The 22,209-nt window shown below is 51.9% G+C and overlaps 1 pseudogene; it reads right to left on the bottom strand.

Moving 5' to 3' along the window:
- The window catches only part of LOC102938726, a 43,449-nt pseudogene that overhangs the window by 3,615 nt on the left and 17,625 nt on the right, over window positions 1-22,209 (bottom strand).

Genomic DNA, 22,209 nt, shown 5'->3' on the forward strand with positions numbered 1-22,209 from the left:
GACCAGTTAGACCCTGAGCGTGTGGGCAAGACCCACCAGCCAGACACTGGGAAAGAATTCTCTGTAGTAACTCAGCCTTCCCCATCCAGTGTCTGCTCCAAACGCTGGAGATATTTGCAACTGGCAGTCGCAGATGGGCCACACGCCATTGTAGGCAGTCCCATCATACCATCTCCTCTGTCAAATTATCAACCTCAGTCTTGAAGCCAGTTAGGTTTTTTGGCCCCACTGCTCCCCTTGGGAGGCTGTTCCAGAACTTCACTCCTCTGATGGTTAGAAACCTTCATCCAGTTTCAGGCCTAAACTTGTTGATGGCCAGTTTATATCCATTTGTTCTTGCGTCCACACGGACACTTAACTTAACTCCTCTCCCTCCCTGGTATTTATCCCTCTGATGTATTTAGAGAGAGAAATCCTAACTCCCCTCAGCCTTTGTTTGGTTAGGTTAAACAGGCCAAGCTCCTTGAGTCTCCCCTGGTAAGGCAGACAAATGGCTGTACCACCATACCATGGACTATGGAAACAACTGCTTAAAAAAGAAACTTTAAAGTCTCTTTCCTCCCACCCTTCTTCCATACTTTTCTGCACCTGTTCTGTTTCCAGAGTTCCTTCCCACCCTCTGAACTGCTGGGTGAGATCTGGGCACAGACCTTCCCTTCATTAACGTATGGGACCACGAGGACATGGGAGCGCATGACTCCTGCATCTGGGGAGGCTGGGCATGCCCAGACCATGGCCTCCTCTGGCCCGAGGCCCTGGGACAAGATCATGCCAACACGCTCCTTGGTGCCTAAATCAGTTTTACTTTTTGTTTTTCCTTACCAGGTCTTTCTGGGTGTTGATCTCAGCCAGGGAGGCATTGAGTGAAGAACAGAAGCTCTGGCTGGAGTCCCAGGTCCCCTCAGACTCAGAGAAATAATAGCATTTCCCTCTGTACCCAACCTAGCCATCCGGGCAGCAGGGAGCAGGGAATTTTACATTTAGATGGACTAGGGTGGAGACATGAGGCAGCTCGGATTCCAGACGAGATTTCACTGAAGTTAAAAGAATAGCAGCGATAAGAGACGTGTCCCTTTGCTTTCTCTAAATTCAAGGGAGGAATCTATAGAAAGCGGATAAACGTGTATCATGGGTGGCACCTTTCTGTGCCAATGAATCAACTGACACGGAGATGGGTCACATACCAGGTCTGTCTGTTTAAAGGTGTTTTTGTTGTTTGCTTGGGGCTGATTTAGCCTCTGGTCAAACACACCATTTCCAGCCTTCCTCTTTGCGCAGCCCTTCTGTGCAGCTGCCGGGCGTTTCAGAAGCTTTCGGGGCCCGATTTCCAAAAGCTCTCAGCTTCCCACTGAGACAGCAAAATAAGCCGCTGGATTTTCAAAAAGGGCTCGGCACTTTGGGTCCTGAACATCTGGCCCTGAGCATTTTAAAATCCGATTCCATGAGTCTCCTCAGCTTTCCCATGGAGGGACCGTCCCCACGAGCTGGGAAAACACTTTCAGCCAGAAGGGCAGTGTCATGAAAATAGGGGGACCGGTAGCAACCTTTATGTATGCCAGCCCATTCAGTAACATCAAATCCCTCCTTGGCAGCTGTACTGGATTGTCTTACCTGTAAAGGGTTAAGCAGTTCAAATAACCTTGTTGGCACCTGACCAGAAGGACCAATGAGGAAAGAAAATACTTTCAAATCTGGGCAGAGGAGTGGGGGGAGGGAAAGGATTTGTTTTGTTGTTCTGTGTGTTGTTCCCTCTCTGGACGGAGAGAGAGAAGCCAAGTGGGTACAATATCTCCTGAAAAATATACCTGGAATAATCCATCTAAAGCCACAGAAACTGTGAGTAGGGCAAGGAAATGAGTTAGGTTATCTCTTGTTTTGGCTTGTGAATTTTCCTGTGCTACAGAGGTAGTTTCGTTCCTGTTTTTGTAACTGTGAAGCTGAGTCCAGAGGGGAATCCTCTGTGTTTTAAAATCTTTTTATTACCCTGTAAAAATTACCTTCCACCCTGATTTTGCAGGTGCGATGCTTTTACTTTTTTCTTTATAATAAAAGTTCTTCTTTTAAGAACCTGATTGATTTCAGTGTCCTGAAGACAAAGGGTCTGGCCTGTGCTCACACTGCTAAGGCAACTGGTTGGTATGTTATTCTCAAGCCTCCCCAGGAAAGGGGGTGAAGGGGCTCGGGGAAGATATTTTGGGGGGACAGGGATTCCAGGTGACCCTTCCCTGAATTTTTGTGTAAATCACTTGGTGGTGGCAGCAGTACCGTCCAAGGACAAGGAAAGGAATCTGTACCTTGGGGAAAAAAAGTTTTAACCTAAGCTGGTAGAAGATAAGCTTCGGGGGTCTTTCACGCGGGTCCCCACATCTATACCCCAGAGTGCAGAGTGCAGTGGGGGGGGGACCCTGAGAGGCTGTTTTAAGCTAGCATCTCTGTTAAAGGGCCAGTGCGATCATAATATTAGAGGGGGCAACAAAAGGGACCAGGACAGGCAGAGGGTGGAAGCAACCCACATGAGTAATTTCTGACCTGACTATTGAAGCCAAACAGAGGCGACTGGTAACTACTGATGGGGGGGGGGGAGAGGGGCCAATGGCAGGCCCCCCCCTTGCTACCACAGGCACGGTCACCTTCCTGGTGACTGCCCCAGGCACCCTCCAGCAACTCCCTCTTGACCAAGGTGCCCCCTGACCACAGCACCCTGGGCAGTCACCCATGTCGCCCACCCTTCAGGCCAGCCCTGCCAAGGTTGGCCTTAGGGAAAATGGCACACTGGGCAAACTTGTATTTTGGTGCCTTGGCCCCGGCTGTCTCCCCCGGCTCCCCACCCCTCCCATCGCTACTGGCCCCCCAGTGCCTCCTCCGATTCCCCAATCACCCCAGTCCCCCACTGCCTCCCCCGGCTCCCTACACCTCCCCATCTCTCCTGGCCCCCCCAATGCATCCCCCAATCAACCAATCACCCCTGTCCTCCCCACTGCCTCCCCTGATCCCCCAATCGCCCCTGGTCCCTACTGCCTCCCCCACACCCCTCCCCATCGCCCCTGGCCCCCACTGCCTCCCCCAGTCTCCCACCCCTCCCCATTTCACCTGGCTCCCCACTGCCTCCCCCGGCTCCCTACACCTCCCCATCGCCCCTGGCCCCCCAGTGCCTCCTCCGATCAACCAAGCACCCCTGTCCCCCCCACTGCCTCCCCTGATCCCCCAATTGCCCCTGACTCCCCACTGCCTCCCCCACACCCCTCCCCATGGCCCCTGGCCCCCACTGCCTCCCCCAACCCTCCACCCCTCCACATTGCCCCTGGCCCCCCACTGCCTCCCCCGATCCCCCAATTGCCCCTGACCCCCCCACTGCCTCCCCCCCACCCCTCCACATCTCCCCTGGCCCCCACTGCCTCCCCCAGCTCCCCACCCCTCCACATTGCCCCTGGCTCCCCACTGCCTCCCTCGATCCCCCAATTGCCCCTGACCCCCCACTGCCAACCCCGGCCCCCTACCCATTGCCCCTGCTGCCTCCCACAGATCCCCACCCATCGCCCCGCCCCACTGCCTCCATGGGCTCCCCACTGCACCCCCAGGCACCACTTCCTTCCCCCCATTACCCCCATGGACTCCCTTAGCTCCCGGCCGACAACTCACCGTGCAAAAGTATCACGGCCCCAGCAATGGTCATGAGTAGGACCACCCCGCCGACCGCTAGCGGGGCTTTCCACCCAACAGGCGTCTGGAATTTGCTGCTCGGCAGAGCACCTGAAAGAGAACCAGCCCCGTTCCCGTCCCGTGGGTCGCCCCCGGCGGTGGCACCAGCTGGATTTGGCACCATCGGCATTATGCTGCCATGCGCCGGCCCATCGCCAGGACAAATGGCTTCCCAGGTGGAGAACAGACGGTAACGGACCGATGCTGCTGGAGAGCAGAGGACGTGCTCCCGGAGTGGAGCCCCTCACAGTCTGTACTTCCACATTTCATCCAAGGAACCAGGTTTACCTATGGCAGCAGGAAAACTCTGGCGAATCCCAAGGGGTCACTGACTTTGCGCTTCCACAGCCCCTTCCCCTCCTGTGCTCGCAGCCCTCTGCCATCACGGACGTTGTTTGCACACCCGCTCGGCAGTATCGTCGTCACCATTTCACAGATGGGGAAACCGAGGCAGAGAGAGAGGCGGCTTGCCCTGAATCACAGTGAGTCAGAGGTGGAGGCATGAATACCTAACCATGAGCTCATGACTGAGTCCCATGCATAAGCCACAAGCCTTTCCTTCTGCCCCGTTTCCTTTTAGCTTCCCTAAGGCTGCTCATCTGACTATTTCTAAAGTTTGTTATTTTGGCTGGATGGAACTAAGGCACCGAAAGATCAGCAAAATAAAGATCATTTTCCTTCCCTTCTCCTACCCCCATAGGACCCCGCAGGGCTCTCAGCGTGGGTGGTCAGGATTATTTCTGGCTGTTTGTAAGGGATGTGCAGACCCCTGGATGAAGGGGGCCGTTGTACTCTTTGAATAAACGGCTGTGTCCATTCAACGAAAACTGTTTTGGGCAGAAGTTAACAGTTTCTTTGAAATCCCTTCAATCATGGAACGTAATACTCGACCAATGTCAAAATATTCCAGGCGGCCAGCGGATGAAGCCACAGGAGCAGATGTGCGTTTACTGTATGTCTACAGAAACCTGTGTTTGCATAAACAAGCAATCCAGTTCCCCTCCCCCCCCGCACACAGCTGGTCTCGGCAATGCCCACTGCGGGATTGTGGGTGAAACAGGTGCAGCGATGGCAAACTTGACCCACTTGAGCTTAGCATAAAGCAGAGAGAAAAGAACGAACCCAGTCAGTTCTAGGAACACTATCCAAGTGTAACACGGTCTGTCGGCCCGTGGGATCGAACCTGGGACCACGGGCCGTGAGCCTCTACTGCATGAGCTAAAAGCTGAGGCTGAAGCAGACTCGTTAATCTCCAGGTGGTCTAAGTGCGAGCTCTCCCGCCATACAACCATCCTCTCGTGTCTGTGCTTGGAAAACACCAGCTGTGCGTACGAACCAGGGGGCCTGCGTGTAGGAGCTTGTGACCCGGGACTCTTGATGCCAACCGGCAGACGGCAGGGTAGGTAGGGTGGCCAACTTTGCAATATTGCGGAAGTGTCCCTTTTGTAAGGAGTGCTGGAAGCTCCCCCGCCCCGCCTCTTCCCCCAAAGCCCCGCCCCTTCCCCCTGAGGCCCCACCCCCCATTTGCTTTTCTTTAGATCTTGACCGGACACTGGTAGGTGCCCTTTTCGACTGGACTTTCCGGTTGAAAACCAGGCACCTGGACACCTCAGTATAGATGTAGCTCCCAGACTGTTCCTACGCAGTAAAGCGTCAGTTACCTTGTCTTCCATTGAGCGGCTGCTCTGAATCCATGGGATCCACGCCTTTTGTCATCTCTCCTCTCTCACCGAGATGGATGAACGCTGGGGTGTGGGCACTGGGCTCTGACCAGTTCCTCTCTAGCTGCAATTGGGTCCAGTCCGGAGGCAGCAATCAACTTCAGAGATCCCAGTGCCGGATCCTCTCCCCTCGGCAGCGACTGGACCAAACTGAAATCAAGAGACAGAAACAGTCCCGATTTTCAAGGGTTGGCTGTTTGTCTGTACCCCTAGTTCCTTCCCCAGCCCTGCCCGCATATCCAGAGGCGTTCGCAGTGTAACGAACGACCTCACATTTCCTCAGAAACCTGGACCACCCCCCCAGCCATCGGACTCCAAAGGGATTTAGAAACTAAAATGGATAGACAGAAATTATACACAGGGATTTATTCACCCACTCCAAGAAGAGAACTGCCCCCGTCCAAGTGCAGCTAAAGGGGGGCGGATTTCAAGGAAGCCAGTTCCCATGTGGGAAGTTAGCTGGAATACCCCTCTCCTCTTCAGGAAAGTGACAGAAAAGGAAATCACACGCGGCCAGAGACTCCATTTACAGTAGATGCTGCTTAATAACAACCTCACAGCAACTTGCAGTTAATAGAAACATTTTGTCTGGAACCGATACCGCCCAGTTGACTATAAAGTTAACCGGTCTGGCTATTGGCAACAGGCTTGCCTTTATTGACAGCTTTTCAAAAAATAAAATAAAAATAACCTGCACCCCACAGACTCCCAGGGAAAGCCCCTGGGGCAGGCAGGTTTGCGGGGCTGGAGGCAGGGAAAAATCACGTCCTATCTATTCCTTTCCTGGCTGAAACACGGCAACCCTGACTTCTGCTTCTCAGCCAGAGTCGGATAATGGCAACTCTCAGCAGTCAACGGGGGGGGCGTCCTAATAAACCAAATGAGCTGTATTGCTAATCTGTGGGCTTGTCTATATTAGAAAAATTGTAGCAGCCTAACTAAATCCATTTTAATATTGATCTTCTTATTATACTAGTGTAAATCCCTAATGTAGACGCTCTTCCACTGGTTTGATCTGGAATTCAACCTAAACCCATTGAAGGGAGACAAACCATTTTAGGGCCTCTGCCAGGGAGCAGTAGAAGCACCTTAAAAATGCCCCCTCCACAGGTATCTGAACAGTGGCCCCGCCCCCCTGTGCAAGGCTCCGCCCCCACACCGCCCCTTCTCCCTGAGCCCCCGCCCTCACACTGCCCATTACCACAAGGCCCCACCTCTTCCCCCACGGCGCCACCCTTGCACCGCCCCTTCCCACGAGGCCCCGACCCTTCCCCCAAGATCCCACCCCCCACTCACTCCTCTGTGCCCCTTGTGGCCAGTAAAAAGTGGGTTGGTATAGCTCTCCCACTTTTAAAAGAAGCGGGAGGGGGTGGCTCCCTGGCCCCCACGTCATCTACATTAGGTATTTGTCTCAGTGTAACTAGACTCAATTTTTAAAGTCAACTTAATGTGGCTGTGGGGTCTTTGCGGCCAAGATGCAGTCTGCTCTGCAGGCAGCTCTGGCCAAGAAAAGGCACGCACCGGAACACGGCCGGGAAAGTCCCTTCCACCCCATGGGCACCTGTTCCACACCCCCGGGAGTAAACACACCACACCCCCTAGTGCCGCACCGGAGCACTGAGCCAGCAGTGACTGACTGGGAGAGCGCCCACTAGCGCCAGGGCAGAGCCCCCCCTGCTAAGCCCCCTACCCCGCTCCCTGCAGCACAGCGCCCCCTAGTGCCGCACTAGGGCATTGGGGCCAGCACGGACTGCCAGAGGAGAGCGCCCCCTAGCCCCATGCTGGCCCTGAGCGCACGGGGAGAGCGCCCCCCTCCACGGCTGCCTGTATAGCGGGGAGGCAAGGAAGAAAGCAGTTAAGTGAGCCCAGGAGTTGCACGCTTGGTGGGGTTGGGGGAGGAAGGGCTTGCCTTCCCCTTGAAAGTTGATTCTCAAATGTGAAGGCCAAGCGTTCACACACAGAGTGGCTAATCCGGAGCAGTCATTCCAGAGTAAGTTCTTCCACGTGGAGACAATTCCTAGAGGGAAACAATCATCTGGGGGGGGACAAGCACCGCTACAGACTAGGGACCGAATGGCTAGGCAGCAGTTCTGCGGAAAAGGACCTAGGGGTGACAGTGGACGAGAAGCTGGATATGAGTCAGCAGTGTGCCCTTGTTGCCAAGAAGGCCAATGGCATTTTGGGATGTATAAGTAGGGGCATAGCGAGCAGATCGAGGGACGTGATCGTCCCCCTCTATTCGACATTGGTGAGGCCTCATCTGGAGTACTGTGTCCAGTTTTGGGCCCCACACTACAAGAAGGATGTGGATAAATTGGAGAGAGTCCAGCGAAGGGCAACAAAAATGATTAGGGGTCTGGAACACATGACTTATGAGGAGAGGCTGAGGGAACTGGGATTGTTTAGTCTGCAGAAGAGAAGAATGAGGGGGGATTTGATAGCTGCTTTCAACTACCTGAGAGGTGGTTCCAGAGAGGATGGTTCCAGACTATTCTCAGTGGTAGAAGAGGACAGGACAAGGAGTAATGGTCTCAAGTTGCAGTGGGGGAGGTTTAGGTTGGATATTAGGAAAAATTTTTTCACGAGGAGGGTGGTGAAACACTGGAATGTGTTACCTAGGGAGGTGGTCGAATCTCCTTCCTTAGAAGTTTTTAAGGTCAGGCTTGACAAAGCCCTGGCTGGGATAATTTAATTGGGGATTGGTCCTGCTTTGAGCAGGGGGTTGGGCTAGATGACCCTTCCAACCCTGATATTCTATGGTTCTATGATTCTATGATTCTAAGCAGTTTTCCACCCTCACAAAGATCGTAGGATCATATAACGCCTGGAACATCGGCCCACTCCCCCGCCCCGTACGGCTGTATTGTAGGAAACTGCTCTCTGGAGGAATGTGCTACCTGCAGCAGGGAGAGGTGGTGAATTGTTACCATTAGCAGCTACGGATACATGGGATTGATCTTATGTGCTGACTTGTCCCCATTTGCTCAAACTCGACAGTTGTGTGGGATGGAAGCATAAAGCGTTCAGCTTCCAAACGACCCGGCCTGGATGCATTGCAGTGGGATGCAGGACATGCGGAGGAGAATTTAAACGCTTCATTTCGTTAGGGTTCGCCTTCAATATCCTTCGAAGCTGGTGCGATCTCTGACCATTAGCGTTCATCAACTCAGCGGGCAGCAACGCCCTTGTCCTGTTGCCTTGACGGAGAAAGGTCTCTCATCAAAGGGAGCGTAGATTCCAGCCAGCTCCTGGGGTAAAGTCTCACTGGAGACGAAAGGGCTTGTTCAGAGATACATTTTGAAGTCTGTAGGGTAAAGATGAGCCAGGTGGGTTTGTCTCCATGCAGCTATAGGTTATTCTCTGGGGCTGGATAGAAAGGAGAGAGAAGTATTTTGGATTCCCTATTTCCCTTACTGAGGGCCATCTATGCTCACCGGACATTTTTCCTGGCAGAAGCAGTTTCTCTCTATTTAGTACAGAGTCAAAATATGGCTGCCCTCACACAGAGGCATTAGTGGAGGTGGAGGTGAGAAGAGGGCCCAAAAGTCCTTTCCCTCCCCCAAACACTCCCATGCATGTGGAAGCCATAATGTTGCTCCTGCCTAAACACCCTGATGGCAAACGGGTAGGGGCAGAAGGCCCTGCCAGCCATACTGAGCACCCCAGAGGAGCCAGGCCCTGCGTGGAGTGCATGCTACAACGCCTGTTCTGAACTGGTGAGGGCAACCCTCACTCCCCAGTGCTCCTGGTAGCCCCAGGGCTTCCCCTGGCTTCCCCCAGCACAAACACTGCTTCTCCCACCATTGCTTGGAGATGTACCACCTTCTTCTCCACACCATTGCTCAAGCTTTAGAGCCATAACTGAGCCTGCAGCTGGTGAAAGGCTCACGATCTCTACAAAACATGACATAGGCTGATTATAACTGTTGCTACGGAGGATCTCAAAGTCAGGCAAACCTTAGCGGGGAGGCAACAAGCTCTATTGAAAAGCTGATCTGATGTTTTCGGTGAGATGAGAGGTGCAGGCTTCTCCCACGAACAAATGAGCCAGCAAAGCAGCCTGGCAAAACAAACAACCCTACCCTGCTATTTACATTAGGAGGATAATTGATGCTGAATCCTGCAGCTGACAGAATGGGATATAAACCAGTATCGCACAGAAAAAATATTTCACTCCGGTGTTTCCAGAAATTGAGATGAGGGGGGATTGTTCAAAAATACAGCGGGAGGGCGGAGGACCCATGAGGGGTGAGACTGTTCGGGCAAAGGTGGGCTGTATGGCACCATAGTAAAGGGCCATTTTATTAGATTTAACTCATGTTTTTAAATCATCACACAAATTAAAGTGGGCTATACAAGCCTACTATGAAGCACTCGATCCACATCCTTCTTGGTTTCTTGTTGTAATTTTGCACAACTCCGCTAATGAACTTCTCAAATGCAGTGTGTTCATTTTTGGTGGCTTCTCAGTTACTTCCAGTCCTTCATGATATCCTCATGATCAGGCAGAAGGCCACTTCCTTCAGAACACAAAATTCTAGTCAATGAGGAAAAAGAACTGTAGCTGTTGTCACTGGGATTAGAAAGAGATGAATTCCTACTTCTTTCATCCTAGGAAACAGAGCACAAAAATTGGTGATTATATAGAAGATGCTGAAATCAAATCTACATTTGTTCATCGTATGATATTCCACTCTCTGTTCAAATTCTCTGTTCTGTCTGGATCACATGGCAGCCCCATTGCTGGGAGTGCCTCACTCCACTCCATTATCAGTGTTTTATAAGACAGGCATCTGTAAAAGCTACGTAGAGGTTGATGGAATCCAAAAGTTGTTGTTATAGAGATGCAAGAATCAAGTCAGCGTGCTTTGCTTTTTCAGCTGTCTTAACAAACACTTCTTGTCTTCTTCATTTAAGGAGTTAAATATAAGTACCCTAATTGGTCAACTTCTGAACTAAAGTCTTTGCTTCTTCCAGTATGTTTTCAGTGGATAGCTCTCTGATTGATCCAAGTGTAGCTTCCATTTCTGGACAGAGATCTACTCCTGTTGTAGCAGATGCCTGGATGGCATTGTTTAATGACCCAAGTGGTTTCAACAGTAGATTTACAAGAGAGAATGGCGATTGTCTTCTCTCAACTTAGTAGCAAAAGTAGTCCACCAGCCTCACTACTTAGATCCGTCTCACCTCTGTAGATACTTTCCAAAGCCATTAATAATGATTGCAGTCATTTTAAAACAACAGCCAAGGATCGCTCAGTGGATTTTCCCAGGTTGGACTACTTTGAACTTCTGTCCCAATATATCTTCCCAAGTCATTCAGTCCTTTTGGACTCTTGCTGAAAAAGAGTATAATGAAGACATTAAATGTCTAGCTTTTTAAATGCCTTTTGAAGATTCTGCAGCTTTTACCAGTTGGAGTAGATGGCTTCTGCAGTGAGTACAGGAGAGATTAGGGTTACACTTTTCTCTGAGCAAAGCTTGTATTCCACTATGTCTTCCAAAGAAGTTTGCAGTGCCATCAAATGCACAAGCAGCCATCTCTCTGGGGTTCAATTGACAAGCATTTAACTCTTCTAAGACGTGGGTTTCACAGATGCAGCTAATGTGTCTTCTCCCTGAACATCTAGGAATTCATCTACTAACCTACCACTGATATCGAGATAACACAGGCAGTGACTTAATTCTTGACACCCATTTGCATCAGTGCATTCATCAGCCACGTATGCACATTCTCTGAATGTGGTGAGAGAGTTCTTCACGTTTTCAACTGCTGAGTCGTTCACTGTTGCACCTCATGCTTCTATCCAGGCAGCTGAGTTTCTTGCAGAAAGAGAGTGAGCATTTGCTGGTCTTGGTCGGAACCAGTGTCCAACTTCCGGATTAACGAAGGACAATGCACTTAACATTAGCCTCCAGTTCCTAGCGTGTGGTATCTCTTGCTTAAAGAGAAAGCATGATGTGACAGAGCCATGTTTGTTCGCATAAACTGTGTTGTGTCTCCAGCATTCTTATCAGCCCCATGAAGTATTTCTAGAATTGGCTTTGACAATGACTGCCTTGTAAGGCTTTCTGCATGTCGATGCAGTCCAGAGGATTGGTGTTTTGCAGCCTTTTCACATAGTTTGTCAGCATTGGATTTGCTGATCAGTCTGGCAAACCAAGGTTCTCCACTTTTACTATATAAATCCATGGTATGCTCACATCTTGAACACAGCATGCAGTCCTGGTCGCCCCATCTCCAAAAAGATATGTTGGAGTTGGAAAAGGTACAGAGAAGGTAACTAAAACGATTAGGGGTATGGAACAGCTTCCGTACGAGGAGAGATTAATAAGACTGGGAAACTTTCCGGCTTGGACAAAAGACTACTAAGGGGCGGCGGGAAATATGATAGAGGTCTATAAAATCGTGACGGGTCTGGAGAAAGTGAAAAGCCCCCTCACATAACACAAGAACTAGGGGTCACCCAACGACATTAATAGACAGCAGGTTTAAAACAAACAAAGGAAGTACTTCTTCACACGACCCACAGTCAACCTGTGGACCTTTTTGCCAGGGGCTGTTGTGAAGGCCAAAACTAGAACAGGATTCAAAGAAGAATTTGGTCAGTTCCTGGAGGATAGGTCCATCAATGGCTATTAGCCAGGATGGGCAGGGATGCAACCCCATGCTCTGAGAGCCTCTGTTTGCAGGAAGCTGGGCGTGGATGACAGGGGATGGATCACTCAATAATTGCCCTGTTCTGTTCATTCCCTTTGAAGCACCTGGCATTGGCCACTGTTGGAAGACAGAGTCCTGGGCTAGATGGACCATTGGACTGACCCAATAGGACCACTCTTATTTTCTTATGTAAAAATTAATTATAATATCATAAAAACGTTTAGTACAGAAACTCCCAACACCCGCCCAAATTGATCACTTGGGTAACACAGCTCTGTCTGCTGGATACCTCAGCAGAGTAGGTGAGCTCATGTCAATACAGTCGGGTCCTGAAGCCTTTCCCCCACCCCTGGCTCATCCCGAGCTGTCAGGGGAGAGCTCCTTCAGACCTTGCTTACAGACCAGAATGGTAAATGATACGGTTGGCCAACATTGCCGAAACGAATGTGCCAGCGTTGGCAAAAGCACGATGTGAAGAAGCTGGTCTTTGTTCAATCTTTTCCAGCCCCTTATACGTTTCCAGGTGCAAGCGTCTGATCACACCTTGGGTGTGCTTTTGAAAGCGTGGAGTCATGTTTCAGTTTCAACTCAAAGTTCCAGCCAATGGCAAAATTGGCAACAGGGGTTGTAACTCGTTGACTACTGAGGGGGGTGTCGGGGAAATTCGGGGTGTGTGTGTACAGCCCCTGGGGGGGTGTATAGCCCCGGGGGGGGGGTTGTGTGTGTACAGCCCCTGGGTGTGTGTGTGTGTACAGCCCTTGGGGGGTGTGTGTGTACAGCCACGGGGTGTGTGTGTGTGTGTACAGCCACGGGGTGTGTGTGTGTGTGTACAGCCCCGGGGGGGGGTGCACAGCCCCGTGTGTGTGTGTGTGTGTGTACAGCCCCCCCGTGTGTGTCTGTGTGTGTGTGTGTGTGTACAGCCCTTGGGGTGTGTGTGTACAGCCCTTGGGGTGTGTGTGTGTGTGTGTACAGCCCCAGGGGGTGTGTGTACAGCCCCGGGGTGTGTGTGTGTGTACAGCCCTGGGGGGGTGTACAGCCCCGTGTGTGTGTGTGTGTGTGTGTACAGCCCCTGGGGGGGGTGTACAGCCCCGGGTGTGTGTGTGTGTACAGCCATGTGTGTGTGTGTGTGTGTGTGTATGTACAACCCCAGGGGTGTGTGTGTGTATGTGTACAGCCCTGGGTGTGTGTGTGTGTGTACAGCCCCTGGGGGGTGTGTGTACAGCCCCGGGGGTGTGTGTGTGTACAGCCATGTGTGTGTGTGTGTGTGTGTGTACAGCCCCGGGTGTGTGTGTGTACAGCCCTGTGTGTGTGTGTGTGTGTGTGTACAGCCCCTGGGGATGTGTGTGTACAGCCCCTGGGGTGTGTGTGTACAGCCCCGTGTGTGTGTGTGTGTACAGCCCTGGGTGTGTGTGTGTGTGTGTACAGCCCTGTGTGTGTGTGTGTGTGTGTACAGCCCCTGGGGATGTGTGTGTACAGCCCCTGGGGTGTGTGTGTGTACAGCCCCGTGTGTGTGTGTGTGTGTACAGCCCCGGGGTGTGTGTGTGTACAGCCCCGGGGTGTGTGTGTGTGTACAGCCCCTGGGGGGGGGGGGGGTAGGGAAGGCTCAATTTCACTGAATCATCAAAGAGGAGCTGCAGCGACTCGTCATTCTCATGCCTGTACCTTTAAAAGCCCGGCCCTGGGAAGCTCAGTCTGTGGGAGGGGGGGGGGGGAATATAAAAGCCCCTCTGCTCCCCCCCTTATATATTTTTTGCAAACATGGGTGTCTCAGCCCACTGGGGTAACTGCTACCCCCTCTGCCCGTGCCCCTGCCCTCTCTCACCCTCTGCCAGCCCCTCAACCCTGGGCTTAACTCCAGCTTCCCCCGCCATCCCTGATTTTGCCTGTCAGCCCCTATCCTAACCCTGCCCCCCGCGGCTTGACCCACCCCCCCAACCAGTCCATTTCTGCCCCCTGCTCGGACCCCGGCCACACCCCTGCTCCGATTCGCCCCTTTCTAGCCCCTGTCAAAAGCAGTCCCACTAATCACAGTGCAGCAAAATGGGGTGTCACCCCCCCTCCCCCCCCCCCGGGAACCACTCACCGGCTCTGGTGGGAAAGGAGCAGCGACGCAAACAAAATCACCAGCTGCAGCAGAGCCAGGAACCGTAAAAAACCCGCAAGGCCTTTATCCTGCGATGTCCATAACTCCCCGCCCCAGAGGGCTCCGCCCCGCCTCCCCCCATCTCCCTCTCCTGTGCTGAGACCCCAATCCACCCCCTCCAGACCGACCGAGGGCCACGCAACAAACCTGCGTGCATCCTCCAGTCCCCCGCCCCCAGCATCCCTCTCTCTTGCCCAGGGACCCCTCCCCACCCCACCCGCAACTGCCCCCTCCCTCATGCCAGGGGCTCTGTGTGCCCCCCCCCCCAGATCCTCCATGCCCCATAGACCATGATCTTCCATTCTCCCCCAGGCCCAGGGGCGTTGGGTGCCACCCTCATCATCCCCCTGTATGGCGGGTTCGGAGGGGTAGCCGGGTTAGTCTGTCTGTATCAGCAAAAACAACAAGGAGTCCTTGTGGCACCTTGGAGACTAACGTATTTATTTGGGTATAAGCTTTCGTGGGCTGGAAATGGGTTCTAGCCCACAAAAGCTTTTGCCCAAATAAACGTGTTAGTCTCCAAGGTGCCACAAAGGCTCCTCCTTGTTTTTGCTGTGTTGCGGGGACCCCCTGACCCCCACTCCAATGATAGCAGAGCTGTGTCACCCCCCTCCCATTGCCAGGGTCTCTGTTCACCCCCATTCCTACCCCCATCTGTGTGCCCCTCCATGCCAGGGGCTCTGTGTATCCCCCATGCCCCCCTCCTCCATACCACTCTCTCCCGTTCTCACCATCACGGCAGGTGCCCTGGGTGCACTCCATTCCTCCTTCCCCTACAGGGCAGGTTCTTCGTGTATCCCCCCGCCCCCCCAGCTTGCCCCTCATGGTTTCAAAAACCAGCTTCCACAAAGGCCCCCAGCTGACTCAGTGAGGTCTGCCTGAGTTTGCAGAGAGCCTGCTCCAGAAGGCCACTGGCAGCTCATAACAGCAAGTGACTGAGCACCGCTGTTAGGAGCAGGATGTTCTGGGGAAGCCCCTCAAAACAATCCAGCACAGGGCTCTTCTGGGATGCTAGCAGCTGGTCCCCCTGTCCTCATACAGAGCCCTCTACAGGGGTTTAAAAAAACACCCCTCCTCCCCCTTGATGGCGGTGATGCATGTGGAAGACAATTGTAGGAGGGGTGGGGGTGGGCAGGGTTCCCACTGCCCCTGGTCTTCACTCTGATCAGGGTCTCCCTGCCCACTGCACCCTGTTTTTGAGCAGGCTGGGTCCAGTGCAGAATGACCCACCATGCCAACACGGGGCCATTAGAGCAGGTGCAGTTCATCACTGATGTAGGTCGAGCTGTACTCCAAGTGAGAGAGCGTGGCATGATAAGCGTCTGCCTGTGATACGTATGGGTGCAGCCTCTCGCACCGAAAAGGGCCCTCTGTGGGCCTCAGTTTCCTCCGACTTAACACCAGTAGAAATCAGGTTTTTCTGGTTTCCCCCTCAGATCAGTAGGGCTCTATCTATAGGGTTCCCCTTATTGGAGTATCTGAACACCTCACAATCTTTGGTAATAATCATAATGATACTTAATCATACCTAGCTTGTACCTGGCGCTTTTCATAAAATAGATCTCCTAGCACATTACAAAGGAGGGCAGAATCATTAGTGCCATTTCACAGAGGGGGAAACTGAGGCACTGGGGAACGCCATTTACCCACGCTCACCCTGCAGCAGAGTTTGGAATAGAACTCAGCTCTTCGGAGCCCTGATCTCGTGCCTTGCCCACACTGCTTTGCCTCACAATACCCCTCCGGGCGGTAAGGCAGGGCTATTTATCCTTGTTTTACAGATGGAGAACTGGGCGAGTCCCTTAAGCTGTCTGGTTGAGGCACTGGGATGCAGGCACAAGCACAATGGTTTCTGTGCTCCATCTTCCTGTTTTACAAGCTTTCGGGGCACACGGAGATCTCCGTCAGGCCTGGGTAAGACGCTCCCAGCGTCACAGCGATCTCGGCGACCTGCATTTTGCTATGAGGCTGGGAGAACCTTCTCCAGCCCTGAAGAAGAGCTCTGTGTCGCTCAGAAGCTCATCTCTCTCCCCAGGAGAAGTTGATCCAGTAAAAGATTTCACCTCACCCACCTTGTATATCCTGGGACTGACACGGCTACAACACCACTGCTCAAATTGTGCACCGTCACATATGGGTGACTCATGTTTCCCTGTGTCTGGCTGTTCCCTGGGTGACTCTGAGTCAGTGGGGATGACTGAGGAAGGCGGTAGGATGAGCACAGGATAAATACGGAGACAGTCGGCCAGGCCATGTGGTGCCAGACCCAGCCTTGTGCCTGCTTGAAACTCAGGGCATGTCTACACAGCAACTAGACACCTGGGGCTGGCCTGTGCCACCTGATTGAGGCTTTCAGGGCTGCACCATTGCTGTGTAGACATCTGGGCTAAGCCTGGAGGCCAGGCTCCCGGACCCTACAGGTGGGAGGGTCCCAGAGCCCGAGCCCAGAAGTCGACACGGCAATGAACCAGCCCCACGGCCCAAGCCACGCGAGCCCAAGTCAGCCGGCAGGAGCCAGCCACACGGTTTTCTTTGCTGCGTAGACGTACCCTCACTGTCCTCTAGGCCAGTGGCTCTCAATCTTCCCAGCCGACGGTACCCCTTTCAGGAGGCTGCTTTGTCTTCCGTACCCCCCCAGTTTCACTTCACCTAAAAATTACTTGCTTATAAAGTCAGACATAAAAATACAAAAGCGTCACAGCCCAGTGTTACTGAAAAATTGCTGACTTTCCCGTTTTTTACCATAGAATTATAGAATAAATTGATTGGAATAGAAACATTGTACTTATATTTCAGTGTGTAGGACATAGATCAGTATAAACAAGTCATGGCCTGTATGAAATTTTAGTTTGTTGTAAAGCTAGGCAAATACCTCGATGAGTTGACGTACCCCCGGAAGACCTCTGCGTACCCCCAGGGGTACATACATTGTACCCCTGGTTGAAAACCACTGCTCTAGGCAAGCACCGGTAATCCCGTGGGCTGTGGTACAAGAATTTACAGACTAGACTAGAGGGAGGGATTACTCGGGGCCCAGGGCAGTATGGATAGTCACAGCAATACTCTGAAAACACCTCCACTGTCAGGAGAGAAAACAAATGCAGCAGCCCATGCTCCTCTCCTCAAGAAGCAGAAGAGATCAAGCAAAACCAGGGCTATGCTCCTCCCTCAAGTGGGTGGAACCGGGCACTGTGCGGGTGCTTGTTTTTTATTTATTACAGCTGGGGAAGAGGGGAATTCCAGGCCCCTCTCTCATGCCCAGGGGCCTGGAAATGTGCCCAGGGCGGATCTTCTCTAGGAATTATTGGGGGGTGCGGTTCTCTGACCTGCGTCATTCAGGCAGGCAAACTAGCTGGCCACAAACAGTCTAGTTATTACGGAGTCCTGCCTGGAATGACACACGCCCCTTGGCAGCGGGTGACACAAACTACTTCCTAGACAGCAGCACGCAGGGGAGCAGTTACTGGCTGGCGGGTCCATCCTTGGCTTTGAGCAGGGAGTGCGGTCTAATGGTTAGAGTAGTGGTTTCATCCGGGGATCTGGCCCATGGACTCCAATAGAGCTGGTGTTTGGTGGGAATACACAGCAGCTGTCTAAATACGTAAGAGACCAGCTGGGGCCCCTCCCAGCCCTGTGGTTTCCCGCGCGTTATGCTGATCACTGTTAATTTGCTACACTCTGTTCTCTTTTCAGAGTAGCAGCCGTGTTAGTCTGTATTCGCAAAAAGAACAGGAGGACTTGTGGCACCTTAGAGACTAACCAATTTATTTGAGCATAAGCTTTCGTGAGCGACAGCTCTGTTCTCTGCTACTCGATACAACGGCCCTACCCTGTGTCCAATCAGGGGACAGTACGCTAATGATAGCCAATCACCACTCTTCTTCCAGACTAAATCGCGGGCTTTTGATCATCTAGCTATCTAGGGGCTTGTGTTGCCTGGCTTGGAATATGGGGAGTTCAGAGCACTCCTCGTGCTCAGAGAGGGGGAGATGGCTGGGGGGGGGAGGGTCATCTGCACAGAAAGTGGGGGGTCTTCAAGCAGGTAAGTTGTGAACTTCCTTTGTAGCAGTGCCTTGTGGGGGCCTTGCCCTCCGGAATGGCTGGTCTGTGTTCAGGGAGGAGAAGCAAACAGTTCTGGAAGTTATGGGGGGGGAATGAGTCTCAGAGCTCCTAGGGGGTGCGGGTGCTGCTGTCTTTGATAATACATCCCCCAGGTTTTTCCTTGGCCTCTAAGCCTCAGTGAAAGGCAATCGCTAAACGCAGGATTTCTCATTCAGTTCCACCAGCTTGCATGGGTGCTTCCCTGCTGGCCAGCAAATCAGCTTCTTAGTGAGGACTGGAACTAGAAGAAAACTTCTGCTTTTGGAGCTGCAGGGGGCACTGGGAATCAGGACTCCTGGGTTCTGCCCCTGGCTCTGGGCGTGGGGTGGGCTAGGGCAGGCACGCAGATGACCTGGAAAACCGTCTTGGTCTGCAAAACGCTGCCCCAGCGGTGGGTTGGATTCAGGAAGCCCCTGTGGTGTGGAACTACCCCCAGAGGGCAGCCAGATCGGTGTTTAGGGACACTGGTGTCTGCTGGGAGCCCAGCTCTGCACAGCTGATGAGAAGACGGGGACCCAAGTGAGCAAAGTTACTTATGTGGCCTGGTGTTTACAGGGCTGGGAGCTCGTACAGCTGCAAATCACCCTGAAAGTGGGTAAAACTGAAAGGTAGCTGCTCTCTATCCCTCCCGCCCCCGCCAACATGGTTTCTCTGACTCGTTTTGCCTTTTCCTTTGAGCACGTGTCTCAGTTTCACCTGTCCTTGGCCACTGTTGGAGAGGGGAGTTGTAGAGAAGCTAGTGTGTGATGATCTGTCCAGCCCTGCAAATCCAGGGACAATCTGCTGGATATCCACGGATGTGGTTGTTTCCTATCTTTGCGGATCAGCTGTGGATCCGGATTTTTCTATCCGTGCAAGCCTTTGACAGGGAGATTGGGCGCTGGGGCGGATACCTATAAAAGGTGTCAGAGTAGCAGCCGTGTTAGTCTGTATTCGCAAAAAGAAAAGGAGGACTTGTGGCACCTTAGAGACTAACAAGAGACTTTAAAAGGTGGAGTGCGGATTGCGGGTCGGCTACAAGTTAATTACGATGTGAATCCAAATGTTTGTATCTGCTCAGGGCTCTAACGATCTGTCTCTATTTCAAGCTAGTCCAGTGTCCCTCTGAACAGCCTGCTGGTCTCCAAAGCCTGGTTCTCTTCCAGCCTGCGTGTGGGGGGATCCATCCGGGTTTGTTTTACAATCCGGCCTATTGCAATTGTCCCTCTTCTCTTCCTTCTCCCAGCTCGGCGGTAGCCGGTCCTGTAACCAGGCACCTAGATCCAGCCATTGGGGTTGGATTCCCCATCTTTAAAATGAGATCCTCCTCTGTCTAGATTATAAGCACTTTGGGGCAGGGACTGTGTGTGCGTGTCCCCCATCACTATGGGGCCCTGACTAGACCTATATGTTCCCTTATAATATTTGCTATCATAAGTAAGGCTACGAGTCTGTCATGGAGGTCACAAATGCTGTGATTTTTATTTATTTTTTTTATGAGCCCTCCACGACTTCTTGAACATTCCAGTAATTCAACCCCAGGCAGTAGGGTTTGGACATCCATCATTTATTGTTTATTGCCTGCATCCTGTCTGTGACTTTTAATAAAGATACCCATGCCAGAATCGTAGTCTTAATCATACGTAAATGTGATTTTAATTGTTTTAAAGCGGTTTTATTATTATATTTATCTCTGTGCCTCTCTCCCCTGTCCCTCTTGTCTGTGAAAAAGTTTCTGTGTAGATTGGCCTAGGGTACAGACGTGGGGACCTGCATGAAAACCCCCTAAGCTTATTTTTACCAGCTTAGGTTAAAACTTCCCCAAGGTACAAACTATTTTACCTTTTGCCCTTGGACTTTATTACTGCCCCCACCAAGCGTCTAACAGATATATAACAGGAAAGAGCCCACTTGGAAACGTCTTTCCCCCCAAAATCCTCCCCAAACCCTACACCCCCTTTCCTGGGGAAGGCTTGATAAAAATCCTCACCCATTTGCATCGGTGAACACAGACCCAAACCCTTGGATCTTAAGAACAATGAAAAAGCAATCAGGTTCTTAAAAGAAGAATTTTAATAGAAGAAAAAGTAAAAGAATCACCTCTGTAAAATCAGGAAGGTAAATACCTTACAGGGTAATCAGATTCAAAACATAGAGAATCCCTCTAGGCAAAACCTTAAGTTACAAAAAGACACAAAAACTGGAAACTACATTCCATTCAGCACAGCTTATTTTACCAGCCATTTCAACAAAACTGAATCTAAGGCATCTCTAGCTAGATTACTTACTAAGTTCTAAGACTCCATTCCTTTCAGTTCCCAGCAAAAGCATCACACAGACAGAGAGAGCCTTTGTTTCTCCCCCTCTCCAGCTTTGAAAGTATCTTGTCTCCTCATTGGTCATTGTGGTCAGGTGCCAGCGAGGTTATCCTAGCTTCTTAACCCTTTACAGGTGAAAGGGTTTTTCCTCTGGCCCGGAGGGATTTTAAAGGTGTTTACCCTTCCCGTTATATTTATGACAAAAGCGGTTTTATTATTGTATTTATCTCTGTGCCTCTCTCCCCTGTCCCTCTTGTCTGTGAAAAAGTGTCTATGTAGACCGGCAAAGAGTCCTGTGGCACCTTATGGACTAACAGACGTCTTGGAGCATAAGCTTTTTCATGGGTGAATACCCACTTCCTCAGATGCATGCATGCTTATGCTCCAAGATGTCTGTTAGTCTATAAGGTGCCACAGGACAATTGCCGCTTTTACAGATCCAGACTAACACGGCTACCCCTCTGATCTCTGTAGGTTGTAAGCTATGCAGCCGAGAGAGTGTGTCTCATTTATCTTTGCACCGGGGGGGGCTTCTTCAGAAGCTCCAACTCGCTGTGGAGTGAGCATTGGCTTTAGCTCTCCGGGGTCTCAAATGCAAACCTCTCCCCTAGGTTCGCTCTGCAACACCCCCTCCCCTTTCCCCCCCTGCCCAAGGGCAGAATATTGGACTAACCTTGCTGGGCTCGTGTCCTAATGCCCAATATCTTTCATCACCATTTAGCAGAGGGAGAGCAAATGTCTCCTGGCCGCTAGGTGTCAATATTACACGCTTTTAGTCTGTGAGTCTGCTCTGGCTGCTATTGGAAAGCAAGTCCTAACAGCGGGGTGTACAGTGCCTTAAACTTAGTTCACACCCTCCATCCGCAGCGTTAGAAGCCCAGGGCTGCCCTAGCACGAGCATGCCCTCTTTGGGGAGTCTCACGCGCCCACGCCAGGACCAAATGCAGTTTGTGTTATAGCATGTCCTTACTAGAGCGCCCCCTTGTGAGGCCCTCAGCCTCAGCGGCCCAGCTGGGCTTCTCCCCCCATCCTCCACCACTGACTGGGTTGCAGAGACCTCGCTCTCTAGCTGGGCCACTTACCGAACTTCTCCCCTTTCTGGGGCACTCCACGCCCAAAGTCAGCACGAAGCAACAGAAATTTAACCTCTTCTCTGGGAGATCGAGTTCAGCCTCAGATCTGCTCTCTCTGCCTGCAGGCGAGCAAGGCTCTTCCTTTTAATCATCTCCCTCTGGCTGTCTCAGTTTGGACTGAGCGGGCCTTCATTAGCCTTTTTCTACCTCTTCTGCCCCAGTGCAGTCCCCAGAGGCTAGGAAATCCGCATCAAACTTGTCACACTGCAGGGATTCAAATAACCTCTGGCGTAAATCTACCCATCAATTAATTAGCTCAGTTGATGCGTTAATCTTTTGCACCACGCTGCTGACCTCAGTAGGGTCACACTGGGGATGGGGATGGTCCCAGATCAGTCGTGTGTTTCTATTACACACACATCTGGGGGAGCTGGACTGCCAGGAAGCTGGTGAAGAGAGGAGAGACAGAAAGCCCTGGGACTGGTGGATCAGGGTATCTAGCTTCTGTGCATGGC

The sequence above is a fragment of the Chelonia mydas genome, chromosome 14 (assembly GCF_015237465.2).
Source record: "Chelonia mydas isolate rCheMyd1 chromosome 14, rCheMyd1.pri.v2, whole genome shotgun sequence".
NCBI lineage: Eukaryota > Metazoa > Chordata > Testudines > Cheloniidae > Chelonia > Chelonia mydas.